Below are 21,379 nucleotides of genomic sequence, written 5' to 3'. Positions count from 1 at the left end.
GAGAGGCCCTGTAATGGACAGCACATATGCATGACTATTTGTAGAAATAATACATGCTGTATACATTCTTTATAAAGGTACTGTGTCACTATTTATACATCCAATTATCACCAGGAGCTGGGGGTTTTGATTGCTTTGTTTGTTTGTTTGCATAGGGTTTTTTGCAATCATATCATAGAGAAAATCTGTTTTATCTTTTGGCCTAAACACATAGTTGATACATAAAAACTTGTGAAATATCTTATAGGAATTGTTAAATCTAAGTCCTCAGAAAATATTTCCCCCACTTACCTTTCTGTGTCTGATAATGGGTCTTAAACAAGGGGTAAGGTGCATAAAGTAAGGAGTTATACAGAGCAAATAATGTAAACAGTTAGGCTTAGCTCAGTATCTCAAAGTTATTAAGATGCAAATTTGTATTTGTTCATATTTCTACTTGCTTATCCTCTGAATTGTTTTTTCTGTCCTTTTCACTTGATTTGGCCTGAGGAAAGTTAAAAGCCTTTAACAGGTAAGACAAATGTTGGTGTGATTTGCAGGCCAGTGCCAACAGTCCATAACCATTCTTTGAAAGCAGATCCTGAGCTGATATTAAGGCACTATAGAGGGTCAGTGACATCCCTAAATGAAATACCAGATAAGTAAAAAAGGATTCCCAAGTGTAAGAAGTGACACCTTTCAGGTCAGGATGTCCTGGTGTTCTCGCGGGTGGTGTTACCCAAGTTCATCTGCCTTGACATGCAACACTTCTAAATCTCTGCCACATACAAATAAATAAAAATAAAAAAAAGTTAACTTAAAAATCAAGTTAACACTTATAGAAATTTGCAGTTCAAGAAAGAAAGTCCCTCTCCCTGTTGGAATCTGAGGTATTGATGATTCTGAGATTGTAGAAAGTCTCTGTCTTTCTGCCCCATTGCCAAAGCAGAAGCCATAATTCATCTGTGCTGGTTTCAAGGTTGTTTATTCTGTTTATCTCTAACATGTTCTGCTGCCCTGCCGCAGCTCTGTCCTGCAGGGCAGCGTGTGGGGCTCTGCCCTCAGTGGGATGGTACAAACATTAAATACCACAAACTACCTGTGCTGGATTTACAATAACGTGCCAATATCTGTCACCTACGTTGAACAGTGTGTCCCCAGCCTAAACCAACAGAAAAATGCCAACACCACAGTGAAACATGGAGGGCATGAAGAAGGAGAAAAAGGACAAAACACACCCAATTTCCTCCATCTTGTCCCCTTTGGACCCCTTATCTAGAATCCTAAAATTTTACTTTTGCACCCGTGCCACACTTAATTATTACTTATATCAAACACTCAGAGCTGGTAATTGATCCTGTAAGATTGAAAACTCTTTTCCATGGACAGAGATCACAGACAGTGTCTCTGGGGGCTCTGTCCAGGGGGGTTCCTGACCCCTGCCAGGGTCCCAGACCTTCCAGAGCAGCCAGAGGGAAGCCCTGGATTCCCACATCTCCCCACTCTTGTTTTCTTCTGACAGATAACCCCAGTGTGTTGTCAGCTTGTCATCTGTGGCTGGCTTTTCTGGAGAGGCAGTGGTGCTCATCCTCGTCCTCTTACTCACTCTTGTTTATTTATGCAGGTGTTTCTCTTACTTGTTGTGCATCTGGGACACATAAGGAAAAATATAAGTCTGTAGAATACAAATCATTGTGGTAAATATAAAATGGGATTCCAGTTGGATGAAGCACAATGTGCTTTCTGACATTTCTGCCAATTTTGGCTAACAGAGGGATCTAGCTGTATAGGCTACATCCACCAAATAGGTAGGAAAGTAAAGTTGTAAAAACAGAGTCTTGCTAAAAATTCTGATCTCTAAGTCCACATTTTTGTATCTATTCCAAGGCATGAGTAATAGAGCAAGAGGTAATTTTTAGCTGGTAGTTCTATTTACTCCCTCAGAATTTGAACAATCTGTTGGACAGAAGAAAAAAGTGCCAGTGCATTTGGAGTGCCAGCCACTTCATCCCACTTACAAAGAAGAGTTGCAGAGAGAATTGGGTTTTTTTTTCCCCTTTCTCCTCATCCTAGCAGTCCTTTGCCTCTGATATTGACCAGTGTTTGTATCTCTGTGTTTTTCTAGTTTTTCTTATTCACTTTCTAGATGTTAACCAAAATACTAATTAAAAAAAAAAAAACCCACAAACAAACAAAATACCCAAAACAAACAAACAAAAAAACTTTAACAAAATGCTACTTGTATTTTGGTCTTCCGAAGTATTTGTGATGAATCTGTGTAGTAAAAATTATCTTCAAATACCTCATTCCAAGCATGGTGTATCTTGATTTCCCATGTATTTTTATCTTGTAGATACATTTTTCTGTTGTCTGAGAAACTATTTTCTAATTGAAATGCATTCTCTGACTTTCAAAAAATTATTTCTTATACCATGGAAAATTTGATCTGCTTTAGTCTGTGAAATCTCTTTTCACTGCTTAGGTACCTACTTTGTAAAAAGCTGTAGGAGTATAATGGCTTACTACTGGTAAGAGGTTTTTTATCAGTTGGAATAAAATTTAGCAATGAAGTTAGAAATGGCTTGGGAGACAAACACAGAGGCAGCCTTATATCCAGGCATTAGTTTCTAAGGGACTAGGCTTAAAACGGCTTGAATTCTCTTATAATCATAAAATGGTGTGGGTTTTAAGGACCCTTAAACAGCATCTCCTTCCTATTTCCCATGGGCACCTACTAGATGAGGTTGTTCTGAGCACCATCCAACCTGTCCTTGAACACTTCCAGGGATGGGGCATCCACAATTTCCCTGGATGACCTGTTCCAGGGCCTCACCTCCCTCACAGTCAAGAATTTCTTCCTATTATCTAATCTAAACATGTCTTCTTTCTCTTTAAAGTCAATTCCCCTTGTCCTATCACTGCATGCTGGGCAGAAGGATTTTTTGCTCTGCCTCACTCCCCATCACATGCATGTCTTGGGCAGCTCTTGAATCCTCTTCTGTGCTTTTGAAAGGCTGCTCAGCATTTCAGGATTTTAGCAGGTTGCTCTAATGAGATCCAGGACAGAGCTGAAGGACGGCTAAATAAATGAGCCCATTGACAGATCCTTAAGTCTCCCTTGCAAATCACCTAAATAAAGCTGCACTAGTCCCTAACGCTCCAGGAGCACATTTAATTAGTACACAAATTAAATCAACAAGTGAAGCTCAACCCAGAACTTGGGTGCCTGAGTCACTTCTCTGTGACCATGAATATGGAACAGAGGTAGTGCTGTCCTGCTGCATGAACATCCCAGGAATCAGCACAGAAAAAATGTGTACCATAAGTGCAGGAAGATTAGACCTGGCTAGAGGGTGTTACAAGATGAAGCGAGATGTAATGAAGGGATGGATTACTGGAAGTGGGGAGTACAACTGGGGGAAACATGGTTCCAGTTTTCTTTATAGTTATACTAAGGTTTTGTTTAAAATGTAATTCTGAAACTAGCAGAGTGTATGTTTTGCTTGAACCCAGAAAACAATTTTTTCAGAGCTGTCACACAGATGCAGTATTAGAACTTTTGGGATCAGAGAAATGGGAAAAATAACAACATTTTTTTTCCCCCATGGACATTTCAAATGCCCAGGATAAGTATTTATGACACATGCTACCATTGCTGAAATCAAAGGCTCATTAGAGCTGCAGATAAAATGCACTAATTAAATGGTTAGCTGTAAGTTTATTTTTAACATTCTTTTTATGTTGATGTCCAGAAACGAGCACAGCTAGGGGTTCCTACATTGCCAGTGCTGTAGAGATGCAAAGCAGCCATCACTCTTGGAGCCATACTATAAAACTTGTGTTTGCTGTTTAAGATCTATTTTTTTTCATCATCCAGACTAAAGGATTTACTGGGCAGTGCTGTTTTCCCTTTTCATGTCTATACTCTTTCCTCTCTGAAACAGCTTTGCTCTTCTTTTTGTTGCTAAGAGAAAAGGAATGTTGCCAGGTAAAAAGTGTCCAGCACATCTGTCCTCTGTCAGATGTCAAGAACATTCCTCCTAAATATTTTCATATGTATACAGCAGACAAGTCTTGAAGGAAAGGAAAGGTGGAATTGGCCAGCCTTGCTCAGTGATGTTCAAAACATTACCTCCAAATGCTCTGTAGTGTTTTTTTCCTAGGCCAAGCAAAGGATAAAACACCAGGCCTAAAACTTAAGGGTTGTTTTTTTTTACCTTACTCATTTAGAAGTTTGCTCTTCCATGTTAAAATGTCTCATGTTAGTATTATGTGGTCAGGGTATGTGGGAATCCAGGGCATCCCTCTGGCTGCCCTGGCAGGTCTGGGACCCTGGCAGGGGTCAGGAACCCCCCTGGACAGAGCCCCCAGAGACACTGTCTGTGATCTCTGTCCATGGAAAAGAGTTTTCAATCCTACAGGATGAATTACCAGCTCTGAGTGTTTGATATAAGTAATAATTAAGTGTGGCATGGGTGCAAAAGTAAAATTTTAGGATTCTAGATTAGGGGTCCAAAGGGGACAAGATGGAGGAATTGGGTGTGTCTTGTCCCTTTTCTCCTTCTTCATGCCCTCCATGTTTCACTGTGGTGTTGGCATTTTTCTGTTGGTTCAGGCTGGGGACACACTGTCCAACGTAGGTGACAGATATTGGCACGTTATTGTAAATCCAGCACAGGTAGTTTGTGGTATTTAATGTTTGTAACATCCCACTGAGGGCAGAGCCCCACACGCTGCCCTGCAGGACAGAGCTGCGGCAGGGCAGCAGAACATGTTAGAGATAAACAGAATAAACAACCTTGAAACCAGCACAGACCAATTATGGCTTCTGCTTTGGCAGTGGGGCTGACAGACAGAGACTTTCTACAATCTCAGAATCACCAATACCCGCAGATTCCAACAAGGGTGTGCAAAAAGCCCCCAGAAAAAGAGCAGCCTGGGGTGCTCAAAAAAACACAACTGAGGCAGTGGTTTTTTCCTCCTAGGTTTGCTCTTGAAACTGTGAGCCTCCATCCTGTTGCTGAGGGCTACTATGGGGTGTGTGGCACATGCCAGGAGCATCAGGCAGAGGTGTTTAGTGGGTGGTTGGACTGCCCTTAGCTGTTTACTTGGCTTTACTCCATAGTGTAGAATTAAACCTTCCAGTTCACAATTTCTCAATCACCGGATTTAGATGGCTGAGAATGTGTAAAGTGAAAAATCTCCTGGGGGAGGAAGAGGCAGTCCCTGTGCCATCCTAAAATCAGGGCTGTGTGTTCTCAGTTATCAGCAGGATACTGCTGGAGCGTGGAAAAGGCATCTCTGGAGCATGGAATACTTTTTTTCATTAGACATCCTGGGCTAAGGATGCTCCAGGACGGGTTGTTGTACCTCGCACTGTGTGTGCTTGTACTTGTAGACATTTCATCAGCACATTTGGTAAAGACTTCAAAAAGAAGTCTTTGGTAAAGACTTTAGTTGGTGTTTTCCACTAAAAAGATTTGTGGCTGCAAGCAACTTGGAGAGACATTGAAAATTAAATGTAGGTAGGTAACACAGTTCAAAGAAGTTGGTAAAGGCTAATGTTTTAAAAAGCTAAAGAAGTTGAAAGGAAATGGATAAATGTTATCGCAGTTTTATCATGTTATTTGCATAAAATTATGTATCAGGTAGATTTTGGCCTGTCAAGACTTTGTTCTAGCATATCTGGGTTATTGACCTAAATTAGCATTTCTGTTGTCTTAAAACAAAGAAGAAGCAAAAATAGTGGATTCAGAAATAATGATGTACAGCTGTGTGTTAGTATGGTCTCTGCAAAGTCTCTGAATTGGGTCCTTGTATGGGAGAGCTGCACCCAATGACTTCTGCTGTAAGGAATGCTTTGGCTCCTCTGGTCATCCACAAATCATCATGAACAAAAGCAGAGAAAATTTGCTACATTTCTCCCAAGCTGTTCTGCCCCTAGCCTAAGCCTAACTTTGGTCAGGGAAAAAACCAGAGAAAGGACTTGTGACTTTTTTCCCCCAGAATTTCTGTTTGCTCATTTCCAGCCATGTAAACAGTTTGCCTTTCCACTTTACCTCTGAACTGATTTAAGAGCTTTAATCACACCCTCCTTTGTGTTGAGCTCATTGTTTACTGTGGAATTGTTAGTAATCATAAGAGTCACTGTCCTTTACTTTTTGTGTCTTGCAAAACTGAGCTATTATCTCACTCATCTCTCCCATGGATTTAGATTACAGCTGGGTATTCTCCCCTTTCATTGTAGAAAAGAATACAACTTGCAGAAGAAGATATTTTACCTTTTCTTGCTAGATCTGTGTACAAACATCTCGTATTGTCCTGAGCTGGTTGAGTTTGTTGAACAGGCAATTGTCAAAAGCAGAAATGTGCAGACAAGATGTTCTTCAAATCTTCACTATTGCCTGTGACACTCAAGGGAGGTTACTGCGCTGTTCATGCCTCATACAATGAAAAATATTGTCTAAAATCTCCTGCAGGAAAGAATAGTGCATACATGGTTTTTGGAAAATGACATCTTCCCTAGGAATTCACACACAGAAAGCAGGAGTTTGTTTTCATGAGCTATATTCTGGGGTGCTGGACATCCTTTTCATTTGTAAAAAGAAAACAAAAGGAATGTGAAAATTACAGTTTTGAATGAATCTTCATTGTGTTACCTGTTCCTCAATTCATATCACATAGAAACAGAGACTTGCAGTTTAAGTAATTCTGATGATGAGAGAACAATAAATAGTTTCCTAAGTCAGATTTGCCTTTTAAATGGTTTACTTCTTTTACCAACTTATTATTTAGGAGTGTGTCAGTATTGTAAAAAATTCTAAAAATTAGTTGACATTAATTGTGCTTTGTTTGAGCAAAAACATTTATTTTTAAAGAAATGTTATTCACAGAAATGTCCACAGAAAGTCCCAAAAAATCAAAAAGTTAATTTTGTAATGCTTAAACAGACTTTCTTTAAAATAATTGACATTGATAGTAATGTAGTGAAAAAATGGTAAACAAAACTGGCTTTATAGTTGGAAATTTCCTTAATAAATCTGGATGCAGTTCTGCCTGGTGCCATACACAGTAATTTTTTGTACAAAAAAGAAAACCTATCCTGTCTCAAAGATTTAATTGATCAAGTATCAGAGAAGATACTGAGAGAAAATGCAATTAGGGGTTTGTTCTTTTTTTTTTGATACATTAGCTAATTTTTATATGACTGAAATTACTTCTGTGATTTTTATTCTGCAGCACAATGGTTAGTGATGGACTTATGGACCACCCACCAAAATAACATTTTGTACTGAAGGTTTTGGCTGTGGGAAGCTATGCTTTATAATAGCATTCAAGGGCACTGAAAAGTATTTTTTTAGGCAAAAAGAAGTTTTGCTTGCTTTGTGATTATAATACAGATGGTCCAAAGTTTGTGTGAGTAGAGACAAAAATTCTGGTCAAGTCTGCTAACATTTTCCTGTAAAATATTAACTCTTCTGTGGAGAATAAATTGCAAATCATTATTTTATAGATATATTTTCTCATTGATTTAAGATACTGTCAGGTTTATGGTGCATGATACTATGTTCTAAATTCTCAAGTTAATATCTCCAAATAGTTACTGTTGCTTCTGAAGTTCATTACTGCTTAATGATTTCTCAGTATTTTGCTTCTTTTCTTAGCATTACTGCTGAGTGCTATTCGTTTGTTAGTAATTGTTTGTTACCAGTAGTAGTTTCTTAACCAAAGTCTCTTTGGGTATATTTTAAGCTATATATTTGAAGATACCAGAGAAGGGATGAAATTAAACAAGGTCTATTTTCATGTGAGCTTGGCACTTTTTTGTATATCTTCTTCTTTTAAATTTTCTATTTTCTTTTCATTTAGAAACAAATTTGGATGAAGCTGGATTAATATTTTGTGATAGCTGCAATTTCTTTTTCCAAGAGTTGTGAAAGACAGCTTGATTTGATGACCTTATTGAGCATTAATTACTGCTGGTATATTATTGAGAAACCACTTAATAAAATAAGCAAGAGAGTCTCTAACACTCCTAAGCTCTCTATAAAATACTGGTTTTGATGTGGGTGAAGAAGACTTTGGACTATTCTGAAAACAGGTAGAAAAGAGCAAGAAACTTTACTTTTCATCAAGGAGAATGCTAATTTATCTTCTTACAAATGTGGTTATTTGAGGTTTGTTTTTATATTTTGTTGATATATGACTAATAGGAAATGTGTTATTTTAACACTGGTTTACATAATCTCTGAAACACTCTGCATTTTAATATTTTTGAAGGTGATATAATTGACAGATGGAAGTAGCAGCCAGCCATAGGTCCTGTTAGTGTGGGGATGTAGTTTTCTAGGACTACTGAAATGACAGATTTCAACATGCCTTGGCATACCACACGCTAGGGATGATTTGCTTTCCTAGGCACGAGTTCCAGATGACCCAGTAACCTGCAAATATCAAAGTGCAGTTTGCACAGTGTGCTGTGAATGACTGACCTAACCAAACACAATCTAGAGTTGACCCAGTCTCCTCTGTAAGTTAACAGTATGTTCTCACAGTGCTAGTGTGGTATTTATTTCGTGTATTAAGTCAGCAGTGTCCTAGGACCTTGGTTCTCCATCAGAACTCCAAGCTCATCCCAAGTCTCATGGCATGTGTGAAACCTTTCCCTTGCGCTAGCTCTGTGTTCCATGAGCTTGATAGTAAAAGGGTTTAAAATCATGGGGATTTAGGGTTAAAAGGAAAATTAAGCTTAGTAGGCCCTGAAAAGAAAATAAATACTTTAAGTACAGGAAGACCTTGTACCTTGCTAGAACTGCACCTGTGTAGCTACACCATGATAAATGATATAATTGCTAGATGTGATGATTGTTTAGTAATTAAACATAATTACTATTTAATGGTGAGAATAATCATGAGAAACTGTGGTCAGGGGCCTAAGAAAGATCACGAGAAACTCATGTCAATGTATGCAATAGAACAATATAAGTTTAATAATTAATATGTAAGTTATATAACGATAGAATAGAAAATACGTTCAGCTCGAAAGCCGTGTGGGAGTCAGATTTGGGTCTGTAGCCCTGATTCCCAGAGCTCTCAATAAAAGCACCTGCAGATAATCATATCCTGTGATTCTGTGTGTTCCTGAACAAGCTGAGCTTTCAGTTCAGTTTTAGAAATGTTGGGAACTTGGGATGGTGCTAGGCCAAGAGACCGCTTTGTTGTAATCGATGACTTGTCTTTGGTCAGTCCAGACTTACCTACAGACAGAGCAACTTTGGCAGGGTCTTTTTAACTTGAAATTAGGCTGTGTTTTTTGTTGTTCCTAATGGATTCCACCTCAGTTTACTCATCATTACATTTTGCCCTCAGCTGCTAACAGAATCTGCTAACAGATCTGATTCATGTATTGAATGCAACATCACCACAGCTCTTGAAATTGAAGTTCCAGATTTACCCAAGACTTTGACTTATTTTTTTTTTCTGTAGTCTTGGGGCATTATTTGCTGTAATGCATCAGGGCTCCGGCTCTTTGCTCAGTGCAGAATCAGGCAGCAAACTCTGCTGTGTGATGTGGCTGCCAGCAACCAGATATATAGTGGCTTTCTAGTGAAGTCTGTGGGCAAGTAATTTGGGAATATGATATTAACGCTGTAGGGATGTGCCTCAGTTTCCACCATGGCAGCAGTTGTTCATTGAGCTTGGCCTCAGGTCTGAGTTTTACTGGTCTCAGGGGACACAAGCAGAATGAAGGTGGATTGCAGGGTTTTGAGAGATGGGAATTTTCCCTTCATGAAAGGGATGGACACTTATGGGGAGTGAGCAATTGAAAGAAAAAGGAAACCTGGTTCTCTGCTGCTTTTTCAGTGTGCAAGGTGCCACAATGGTTCTCTCTACCAGATTTATTTGTTTGACCAGTTAGTCTTTTTTCCCTTTCAGTTTAAATGAATCAATAATAGATTTGAGCAAGAAATTAAAATGGCTCGAAGTAATTAATATTTTTCTGTTAATCATCTCTGTAAAATCTTCCTTTTAAAAATCAGTGATTGACCTGTCATCTCAAGTCTCTTGCTTTAACTAGAGATGTCACTGTATAGGCAGCTCAAGGACTGGCAGTGCTCTGTCCACCTGACACACCTGCTTTTTGCCATAAACTGATGGCTGCACAATCTCCTTCTATCAGTGGAAGGAACTAAGAGAGTAACACAAGTAGGAGATGAAGAAAAAATTGTCACTCCGTTTGTCCTTCTACATTCTTTGTCTTTTTAGCCAGTATGTAGTGTTTTCTGTATGAATTAAAGACTGGGTTTTGGACAGAAAAGTGATAGTGGCTGAGAATAAATGGTCTTGAATTAGAACAAAACAGATTTATTGACATGCTTGCTCAGGTGCACATCATCAGTATATTTTTGTGTGTTTTTTTATACATCAGCATGCTTGTGTATTCCCCAGTGGCCTTTGCTCTTTGCCCATTTTGATTCCTCTTCATGGTACTCCAGTCTTCTAGTCTTAGAGCTTAAAATGGGTAAAGTTGTGATTGCAAAGATAGTGAAGGATAAGTACAGTTTGAAAAGGAAAAGTACAACATTAAGTCTTTGTGGAATATGTAAAAACAGAGAGAAGAATGTCTGTTGCAACGCACTTCAGATAAAAAACCCATTCGATATGAACTGCTGCATGTTATATTCAAAATGGCTCCAAACTTCATATATCTAGTCAAATTTCCCTCTGATCTCCCAGGGATGTGTGTTTACACTGTAACTTTACAACTAAATTTACACCCCCGAATTTTAATATTTTAAACCCCAAACCAACTGCTTCACTGTATGTTATGCAAAACAGCCCATTGAAATGACTGGTCATATTTCATTATGTGAGCCATTGTGCATTTCTTTTTTTTTTTCCCTAAGGAAAAGTATGAAAAATTTTAGTAAGAAATAGTCAGAAAATGCAGCTTATAATAATGTGGCCTTTCTGCATTTAAACCATTGCATGGGGGGTTTATTACAGGGACCAAACAAGGCAAAGGACTTTTACATGACCAGTGAGTCGTTGTAGGATGTGCCTGGTGGAGAATGAGATCCTTACTTCAGATGTCATGACTAAAATCTTAAATTTGGAGCTGTGCTGTACATGCCCTATAAAACGGCCAAAACCCACTATATAAAACTGAGGGGGAGGGTAAATTTCCCTTTAAAAATGTAAGTACTATCCTAGAGATGAAAAAGCAAGATGTTAAATTTCCTTATTTCGTTGTTTCCTAGTGCAATATATGCTGAAAATCTACATGCAGATCAGTAAACCTGGAAGACTAAACTGCAACAATTTCTGTTCTTGGAACAATTATTTCAGTCCCCAAAAATATTTCTAGGCTTCTGTGCAGCAACGTTTGAATTTAGGTTTTCAGTATGCTAACAGATTAGATGAGATCTGAATTATACTCTGAAATTGAAGAGTCTGTGGGTGATCTGGATTTGAGCCACTGTTTCATTTATTTGTGTCTCTGTTCTTTCCCTGTACTTGAGTCTTTAAGTAAGAGGAGCTATCCGTGCATGACAAATGAAGATCATTATAAATGTGTGGAATTGGATTGAAATCAAACCCAGCAATATTTTAGACATTTGTTATCCCAAAATATAGTCACCAAGTAAACAGGGGAAAAGAGGAGGACTAAATTTCTAAATTTTTTGATAGAATTACTGTGATGTCCAAATTTTGGTGTATATGAGAAGAGGCAGAGAGGTAAAACCATCAGTGTTCTGTTTAGTTGCCTGTGACGCTTGGGAAAGGGATTTATTCAAGGCATGAGTTATTAATTGCATTGGGTGAAGGTTCTGTTCCTGTTAATATTTCCATTTAACAGCTCTGAGATCCTGTGAGAACCTGCTCAGCAGATATCAGAAATTAGTTTTCTTTTTCTGCAGAAAAAAGCTGCCTTTGAACATTTAGGAGGAGAGAACAAACCTTGGTATCATCATCTCTGTATACCTGAAATTCAGAGTTTGGGCAAATTGTTTCCAATGACAAGCAATTGAAGATGGCTGATTTTTGATTTTAGTTTAACTGAAGCTTCACTACCACTGCTTATCATAAGACATGCATGCTATTCTTTGTGGAACTTTGAATAATGCAGGCAGAACTTCTGCCCCTGGTTTTGTCAAGTCTCATAAGAGTTAGAGTAGGTTCTCTTAGACCTCGGTGTTTTCCCTAGATGATAAAAGCTGTTTGATTTTCCTAAAATGATACTTTTACTAGGAACTGGTATTTTTCAGATACCAGCTCAGATATTTCTACTCGAGGGTGTTATTTTTTCAGATAATAGGTTCATTTCTTGCACTTCAGTGCATTCCATGTTTTGAAGTAAACTATTCAGATACCTCAGGATGCACCAGTTATAAATCAGTAAAGTGTTTTCTGATTAATATCGTCGCTTTCCAAGGTTTCACAGTGAGAAGAAAAGACTAAATATAAGTTTATAGATAAGACCCAGAAAAAAAAAAAAATATAAGCAGAAAATGTAAGTAAGACCATGGAAGCTGACCTGCCCACATTGCTCCAAAGGCCAAGAAGCCAAGGAGACAATATCCAGGAGCCTATTTCCTTATGTCCATTCATCCTATCCCCTTCTCTACATGAAGGGGGTAGGCTGAATGGACACAAGGAAATTTAGAAGATGAGGATGGAAACTTCCTACAAACATTGGAGAAATTCAGAAAGCTGGTGAGGCGTTTCTTTGGATAATTACAATAGGCTTTCAGGAGCTATAAAGCTTATAGCACAGTTATTTTACAAAAGGATCAGACGCTCTTGGTCATGTGAAATCAACTTCTCAGCTGTACTTTCTATGATTTTTGCAAGGCAGAGAAATGTATATTTCTGCTGCTTCTACATCTCTGTTATAGATGTAACCCACATTTTTTAAGTGCTTGTAGTTTTATCTCCTATCTGACTGAAAAATGAGAGATTTGAGATTAATTTACAGCATGCTGAACTAAGAGATGTTTTCAAATATGAGGAGTGCAAGAACTAATGTGTCAGAATGGATGGCAGCTCCTGACTTCACAGGTTCAATATCTGCCTGCAGCCATATCTTCACCAGAGAGCTGCAGATGCCTAAGTACAAGATATAGAAACATATTGATGATTTTTGCAATAATTAGAGATGTAAACTGTGTGAAGGTTTTAATTGTTTTTTTTTTTTTCATTATGTATTGTCTTTACTTTTTTGGAGTTAGGGTGTTTGTCATTCATACCATGGTTGCCCTACTGTTTGCTTTGATTATTCAGGCACTTGCATGGATATGTGGCAGAACATGACTCTTAAAACAGTTTCCCAAGCTACCATCTGCCAGCTGACACCTTAATAACTGTGTCCATTCCCATAGCCCAGCATGGCTGTAAATTTAAATGCATTTTCAACCTCAGTGTAAAAGTTAATAGCAAAAAAACCCCATTCAACCAAAAACCTCCTGTGCTATTATTTCCTACCTTTTAAAACTTTTAGTAAGTACATGCTATTTATATATGAAAGTGTAATTGTGAGCCAGCATGGTGTCTGAGCTGGTGGTTAGTGACCAAAATCAGCAGGACATAATTTTTTGGCTGTCACTATGCACATAATTTCGGATGTTGTTGCCTAAATTTTTGTTTGATATATTGATACCAAGCATCTAAGGATCTAATTCTCATATCTGGATATGGTGATAAGTAGTCTGATATAGGATTGTGCCATTAAGAATGTAAATCATCAGAGTGAACATGTTATCCAGGTGTACTAAGGGTTTTAAGGAAAAAACCTGTTCTTGATTTAATTATTCATGTTGTTATTTTTGCTGTGCATTAGCTCTCTGTTGGTGATACCCCTCTGCAAACAGATGAGCTCTTAGCTGGAGCAGTGAGGCAATCACCCCAGCAGAATAAAATTTAACACTGTGCTTGTAATAGGATCTTCATGTCTGATATGCTTTCAGTAGAAGCCTATGTTTTGGGTTGTTGTCTGTTGGTCTTTGGTTTTGTGGATTTGGGGTTTTTGTGAGTGTTCTGTGCGGTTTTGTTTTTTTCTTTGTTTGTTTGAAATACTGAAGAGTTCACCATGTAAAATATAATTTAACAATACTTAAAATACTTGACTCCTTTCTATTCCACAACTGAGACGGCCCATATCAGTTTGAACACCAGCACAAAACACTGTAAGTAACATTTCACCACAAGGGGAAGACATGCAAGATTTCATCTGTACCCCTCTTGTTTTGCTCTATATTCCTTTGTGACAAATACTGAAAGATTTTACTAATAGGACTGCCAGTAAATCTCTTAAGATTTTTGTTCATAATTTTATTTTGGGATTTCTGATTTTTATTTGGTCTGTTTCTGATACTAGCTTCTGATTTTTCTCTTTCCCTCAGGCCATTAAAACATTGCTCTAGATATTGTCAAGCAATAATTCACTCATAATTACTCATATAGCACTCTGTGCACTGCATATTATCTTGTGCAATTATTTAATTAAAACATAGTAATAGGATGCCAACATACCAAAGCAGATAGATGAAACCAAATTTAACTTGGAAACTTAAAGCCTTCAAATTCAGCTGCAGAAAACAAAAGACTCATTGACTATAAAAAGAACCAGCTTTTGGAAATGATGCTTATCTGCATCACTACTATAGATGCATTTTATTTTGAAAAACTCCCCAGAGGGTTCATGAGGCTTGTTTGTTTGCTTTTTAATATGAATCTGGTTGGGCTCAAGGGTTCCCATTAAACCAGTGTTGTGACTACAGCCTTTTGATGCAATTATTTAAAAAGTTTTTCAGGTAATATTACAAATAAAATTGCAATTGAGTTACTATTTATTTAAACTAACCCAGGTGCCAGCAGAAGTAGAAGATTTTTTACTTAAATTTTTCTTATTGTTTCTCGCATCACATGTTTTTTCATGCATTTTGAAAATAACCTTTCTTAGAAGCATCAAAAGATAAACAGAGACTACTAAGATGAGGTAGCTAATAACTGGGAGATGAGAGATAATAGTTACCTCACACTGTGGGTTTTTTTGTTTGATTTTTTGTTTGTGTTTGTTGCTGTATTTTGGGGTTTTTTTAACCTGCTGAGTTAAAAAAAAACTCCTCTGCTCTGGAGAGAGACTTTGGCCTGGAGTTGTCAAGCATTTGGTCATTTTGGTGCTGGAATTTAGATTCCTGGCTTCAAAAACATGAATGTGAAGTGAGTTAAAGCTCAGCTTTGGTATTTAGGTACCAACAAGCTTGGCATATACCTAATAAAAATAAAACTGATATTTGAGTTAATTGCATATGTATTTAATAAACAGGGACTGTTTCCATTTGGGAAGCCACATTTATAGAAAGAATGTTCCTCTCATTTAGCTGAAAATACTTGCCCCAAAGAAATTTGTTGTTCATGTGCCTGAGCCCCAAAAGTAAAATAAATCAGAACTGAATTAAGTAGTTGGATTTCTTCGAGGAAATCTACAAATGCGTTGGAAAAATTGAATATGCAATGGGAATTAAGGAAGGATTATAAAAATGTATTAAATTCAGTTAGCAGGATAATTGAATAAATTTCTAGTCTACTGAAAGAGTAGAATGCTGTCCTCTCACCACTTTTATTAATGTTACTAATCTTTATTCGTTCATATGATACTGACTCTTTTTCTGTTAATGCAATAACTTCTGGGATACTACAGCATTAGGAGGATATGCTAGCCTGTGAAAAGGACTGTAAGCCTGAACAAAACCAGGGAAGACAAATACTAGAAGGATGGTAAGGCTGATGCAGTTTCTTTTCCATCCCCCAGTTCTCCTAAACTGCATTTCAGTCCACACATGCACATGGATAGTTCTTGGTCCATCAGCATGAATTTAACTGTACAAATCTGTGTTAAAAGCAGCGAACAAAACCAGATTAAATCCATCTGTTTTTGCAACAAAGTGCTGATGTTGTAGAGATGTAGCCACGTCATCCAGAGAAATTGCTCTTCGTGGGGAGAGTTGGGCAATAAGGAGACATTTGGAGGAGATGGGCACGTCTGAACTGCAGTGAATTTCAAGGCGTAGCAAGCCTGGAGCAAACTGAAGGCACAACTGAAGGCACATAAGTTTATCACTTCTGCCAAGCCCCTAAGAAATTATTTAAGTAGGGCTTGGTTTTCTTTTACACATTTTTAAACACATACTGAACAAAGTCATTTAAATTGAGGCAAGTTAAATGAGTAGGAGCACTGTGATATTTGTAATTCAGTATATTCCGTTTGTTTTTTAACGAAAATTTGCTGTACTGTGGTGTTGGAACTCAAAATGTCCCTCAGACATTTTTGGATATTCTGGGCCCAGGTCAGAAGCATTTGAGACCCTGGCAGGCAGCTGGAAACAGCTGTGATTTTGGGTTTGAGCCATGGAACGATTTACCAACCTTGCAGGAAGAACAAGAAGTCACAAAAGTTTAGATATTATAGTAGAAGTAGCCACAAAGAAGAGGGAAGAATTTTTGAGTGCTGTACCAGGAGGGTTTTGGTTTTGTACATGGGGGTCAGAGGGTTTAAGATGGAGGGATTTGGGCCTGCCCTGTCCTCCCTCTTTCTTCTTCCTTACCTCCATGTTCTTGGTGATGTTGGCACTCACAGATTTTTTTAGACTAGAAAGGCACTATTTAATATAGGTAATAGGCATTGGGGAAAAACTATAAACATGTAACACGTAATGTAACATATAAAAGATAGAAAAGCACCATTTAATATAGGTAATAGGCATTGGGGACAAACTGTACCCATGTAACACATAATGTACCATATAAAAGACAGCAGCAGCCCTGGGCAGGGGGAGAGAAGAAGCAGTCGGGAGTCAGAGAGGATGTCAGGGTGTGTGTGTGCCTCTGCCTGAGCTGTGAGCAAACCACAGCAGCCCCAGAAGAAAATCTTTTAGATAACTTGCAATAAACTGCCTTGAGACCCAACAACAGAGACTGCTGAGCCTTTCTTTGGAAGCACGGGTTGGAGGAGAGACTTTTCCACCACACAGAGCCACCCCTGACCCAGGGTGAGCTCCAGCACTGTGGCAGTATTTATATGACTGAATTTTTCTAAGAGCTTTTAGGCTTTGTCACCCTCAGAGCCTGAGGCTGGTGCTTGAGTTCTGGCACATTGAGAATGTCAAGTGAGGAGCCCCAGCTCCCCTCAGAGCACCTTGCAAGCAGACAGAGCAGCCAGGAAAAAAGCCAAAAAGGGACATCTCCTGTTTGTTTCCTGTTCAAGTAATTTGGGCTGGGAGCTGGGGCTTTCATGTTCCCCTAGAGCAGGGAGCTAAAGTGCTTTAGAATAGTTCTCTATTGCCTCTCCCTTATCCAGGGGCTGGTACAGCCAGCCAGTAAAAATAGCTTACAAGCAGCACAATTTCACAGTAAACTGAGTTTGTGTTCTGCATCAGTGTAAGAGATGCAGATAAGATATTTTCCAGAGGACTTAGTCTTTTAATATGGTTGGTATGATTCCCCCTGTTTCCAGGAGGCAGTTGAGAAGAATGGTCAGTAATTTCTTCTGGAGATGGAGAAGAGAGGTAGATTTTTACTGTTAGAAAATAATTTACAATAGTCTGAGTTTATTTATTGAACAAAGACTTGGGATAAAATTCAATTTTTGATCCTTTGTTTGAAGCTCATATGCTGGAGGTATGTCCAAGAGAATACAGTCACTGACTGTCAGTTTGCCCATGTGAACTGCAAAAATGGCAGCAGATTCTGCGCTGTTTTTTTCCAAAAATGCTTCTTGTTTGTGTTCAATGAATCTTTGTTTCCACAAAAACATATTTTTATATAAATGATTACTTTAGTCTCTTTACAGCTTTCTCATAGGCTGTGTAAAGAAAGCAGAATGTTTGCCTTAAGAATAGAACAGTAAATAAACCAGTAAACACAATTAAGAAAATACATCGGAAAACATGGTCAATACCAAGCACATTTCTTTTCACCGTCTACTTTCTCTTCCATCAAGTGGAACACCAATTTCCACATCTTCTAGAAAAGAATGAAATGTCCTCAGTTTTTAACTAAACTCTTTCACTAGAAAGGCTTTACAGAGCAGTGAGATAAGCAGAGAAGGGGTTCACAACAGCGAGAAAAATTAAGTAAACTGGACTTTTTAATGTTGCCTTATTTTCATATGTGATTTTTGCTTTTATACACTTTTGTAATGTATCTTCATATCAGAAAGCAGAGTGGGCAGGGAAATATCACATTATTTTGCAAGAACATGGGCTCCCAGAAATGCTTTGTGTCTTGGCAGGAGACAACGCGGTGTGTAGAGTTCCCTCCAGAACCAGATCCCCCAGCTCACTAACAAAAGCCAAATCAACAGGTAGCTGAGAATTTGGCTGTCTCCATTGTGACTCCCCAGCAGCTGGAAGTGCAGGAGCCACCAGTCAGACCAGTTTCAGCCCTTGCCTGGAATTTTGGGACCCCTTTGGTGTTTGAGCACCACCCTGGCAGGTGCCCAACAGCTCCAGTGTTTCCCTTCTCTGGTATCTGTAAAAGCCACATTCTTAGGCAGATGCATGCAAATAATTTAGTATAAATTAACCAGCCTCTAGAATATCATTAATGTGATAAATGAGCACTTTATCACTATATTGTTTTCTCTGATTCTCCTCTGAAATCATGTGAAAATATTCATTGGATTGTTGCAGTAGCATAAGCACCTGTGGGACGCTGGGGTTGCAGGCTCCTGACAAAAGTGCAGTGGGATGCTGAAAATCTGGGGTTCAATGACATCTGTTAGTCTCAGAATGCAATGACAGCTTGTAGCTCTGAAGAGTATTGAGGTATAAAAGTGATTTTTAAAGGGCAGGGTTAAGAGAAACATGACACTGACAGCTGGAAAGGTCTTTAGGTGACATTAATGCTGTTTAAAGTAGTGAATAAGAAAAGGAATGATAAGTGGTAAAGCTTACATACATTTGGTTTTAAAAATATGTTATTTTGTAAATCATTGATTTTGAATGATAACTGTGATGCTGCTTTTGCAGCAAATAAAATTATATGTAGAAAGCTGGAGGAAATCAAGTAAATGTGATTACTGCTTGAAGTCCTCTTCAGAGGCATTTTATTTGTTAATAGTTGAAGCATAAACTAAAGTGGTTTTCGGATGGATAATGCAATATTTCTGACCTAACAGTAAGAAATAGAAACGTTACACGTTGTCCAAAAAACATCCTAAGATGAGTATTAGATTATTGAAGGATTGTTCTTGGAGGTTTTGTCCTCAAAGTGCACTTGGATATAATGTTTAATGTGGTATCTTTCATTTGGGCTGTCTGAACACTCCTCTGGATCTGATAAAAACTGGAAAGAAGGAGTAGAGTTGTCCTAGCTTTGAGATGGATGGAGGAAGCTAATGGGGGGAGAACTGCCACAAACAGCAATGGGGTGGTTTAAACACAACCAGAGGAATAGCACAATTTAAAAATAGCATTGGGTGGGAAAGTCATGCACCCTGGGGGATGCTGACAAGGAGGAATCCAGCAATTCAAGAGGCTTTGCTGGAGGATTCAATCTCCTCCTAGTTCTGCTTTCATTTCTTTTGACATTGTTTTAAGAGGTACAAAACTGTATCAGACTACAAGGAGGCTGCTGCTCCTCCTAGAGCTGTACTACAGTAAAGAAAACTAAAAGTAGAGTATTTGTAGAGTATTTCTGACATGACTGAAGGATCATTTTAATAAACACTAAAGGGTATTGATATAGAGCTTGAGTTTATAAATCTACACAAAGGGTCTCTTTCATCTGAGCACTGCATCTCTTAAGAGTAGAGATTTCCTTAGGAAGTTGAAGGAAGGAATTCTAGCAGAGCCATCAAAATTGAAATACACCACAAAACATTTTTTTTTTTTTTTTTTTTTTTTTTTTGCTATTTCAAAGCCTTGATTTTCTTCTATAAGTATTGCTCTGGGGGCTTGAGAACTGGGATAAAACACAAGCCAGTAAACTCCCTACAAAAATCACTTCAAACACTTGCTCAAAAGTGGCCTCAAATAGGATGGAATATGAATGTGACTTTAAGAATGTTGCAGAACTTAGCAAGAGAATGATGTGTCATTTTTTCCTTCTTTACATTCATTATTTTTTTCTTTCCTAGAAATGTTTTTTCTGAGTTTTATACAGGAACTTCTAGGGCTCCCACTTTTTTTTTTTGCCAGCAATATATTTTTTTAGAAGTACGGCTTCAGTCTCTCTGCCACAGGCATGAGAACTGGTCTGCCAAATATATGAATTAGGATGTTAACAGGACAAGAGCCAGGAAAATATATCTTGACAGCTTTAACATTGTGTACTGAGAAATAACATGAGATAAGGAAAATTGATGGTAGTAGCACATCAGCTAGTATAAATGTGACTGGCAATTTTTATTTGTATATGCTTTCTGGTTCTGAGCCGTAGAAATTATGCAGAGAGTAAAAAAAAAATGACAACTTGAACAGCTGCCTATTGAAATTCAGTGCTTGATATTATGAAATTTGTAGATTGATTTCATCCTGTGATTTTACTGGTCGTCATTGTGACATCTGCGAAAAACTCTCATGGTAGATATTTCTAACACATTTCTCTAAGAGCATTAATGATTCATTGTTTGGTCTTGGTTTTAGGGCTTTTTTTTTTGGTGCTCCTTACATGTAGTGATTTCACAGGCTCATTACCAAGGTTCTGGGGGCAAAATGATCCCTAGTGAACCTTCCTCAAAGTTAACTGAGGGCAGGAGGATTGAGAACAGCTAATTTTTAGCATTAGGAGCAAGTATTTGCTGAAGTCATATTCAGTTGAATCCAAACAGAACTACTGGATGTGAATGTGCTTGAAAAATACTAAGTCTAGAAACTTGCTTAGGTACCCTTCTCTCTAATTTGCACTTACAAATGATCATATTTGTAAAGGCTCTGTGCTAAATTTCTACCCAAGTTTTGAATTTTCTATAGTTTTAATTGATCCCTACTCATTTATCATTTTATCTCAACATTCAGAATTCTTCTTGTCAGTCATACTTTGATGTTGACTAATACTGCTTAAATTTTTCTGAAGCTTACCCTTATTTTGCCTGAATTACATGAATAAACATGAATAAAGCACATAGGAGGGGTGGGTTTTTACCAGATCAAGAGTATTTTTTTTTTCTGGCTTATTATCTTTCTGCTCTGCATGATGATTTGTTGATTCAGAGTCAAGTGGATGTAAACCTGATGTTTTATTTGGGACAGGATGCTTGGAGAAATATCACATCTGAGGATGAAGAATCAAGCTGTTTGTACCCATGTTTGACACAACCAAGGTGAATAAAGCGTTGAGAAAAGAAAAGATATGTTGATGGGATGAAAAGTATCACATGTAATAACAAAGAGCAGAA

At 38.0% G+C, this 21,379-nt stretch overlaps 1 long non-coding RNA gene across 3 annotated transcripts in view; it reads left to right on the top strand.

The window, feature by feature from the left end:
• Window positions 1-21,379, top strand: part of LOC140685257 (uncharacterized) — a 112,223-nt gene that overhangs the window by 5,077 nt on the left and 85,767 nt on the right. For all 3 annotated transcript variants that reach the window (XR_012058587.1, XR_012058599.1, XR_012058580.1), the window contains exon 3: window positions 2-77. This is a non-coding gene — a long non-coding RNA (uncharacterized lncRNA). The remainder of the gene's footprint in view (window position 1; window positions 78-21,379) is intronic.

Source organism: Taeniopygia guttata, chromosome 1, assembly GCF_048771995.1.
Source record: "Taeniopygia guttata chromosome 1, bTaeGut7.mat, whole genome shotgun sequence".
NCBI classification, from domain to species: Eukaryota; Metazoa; Chordata; class Aves; order Passeriformes; family Estrildidae; genus Taeniopygia; species Taeniopygia guttata.
This window is presented reverse-complemented; position numbering and strand designations above follow the sequence as displayed.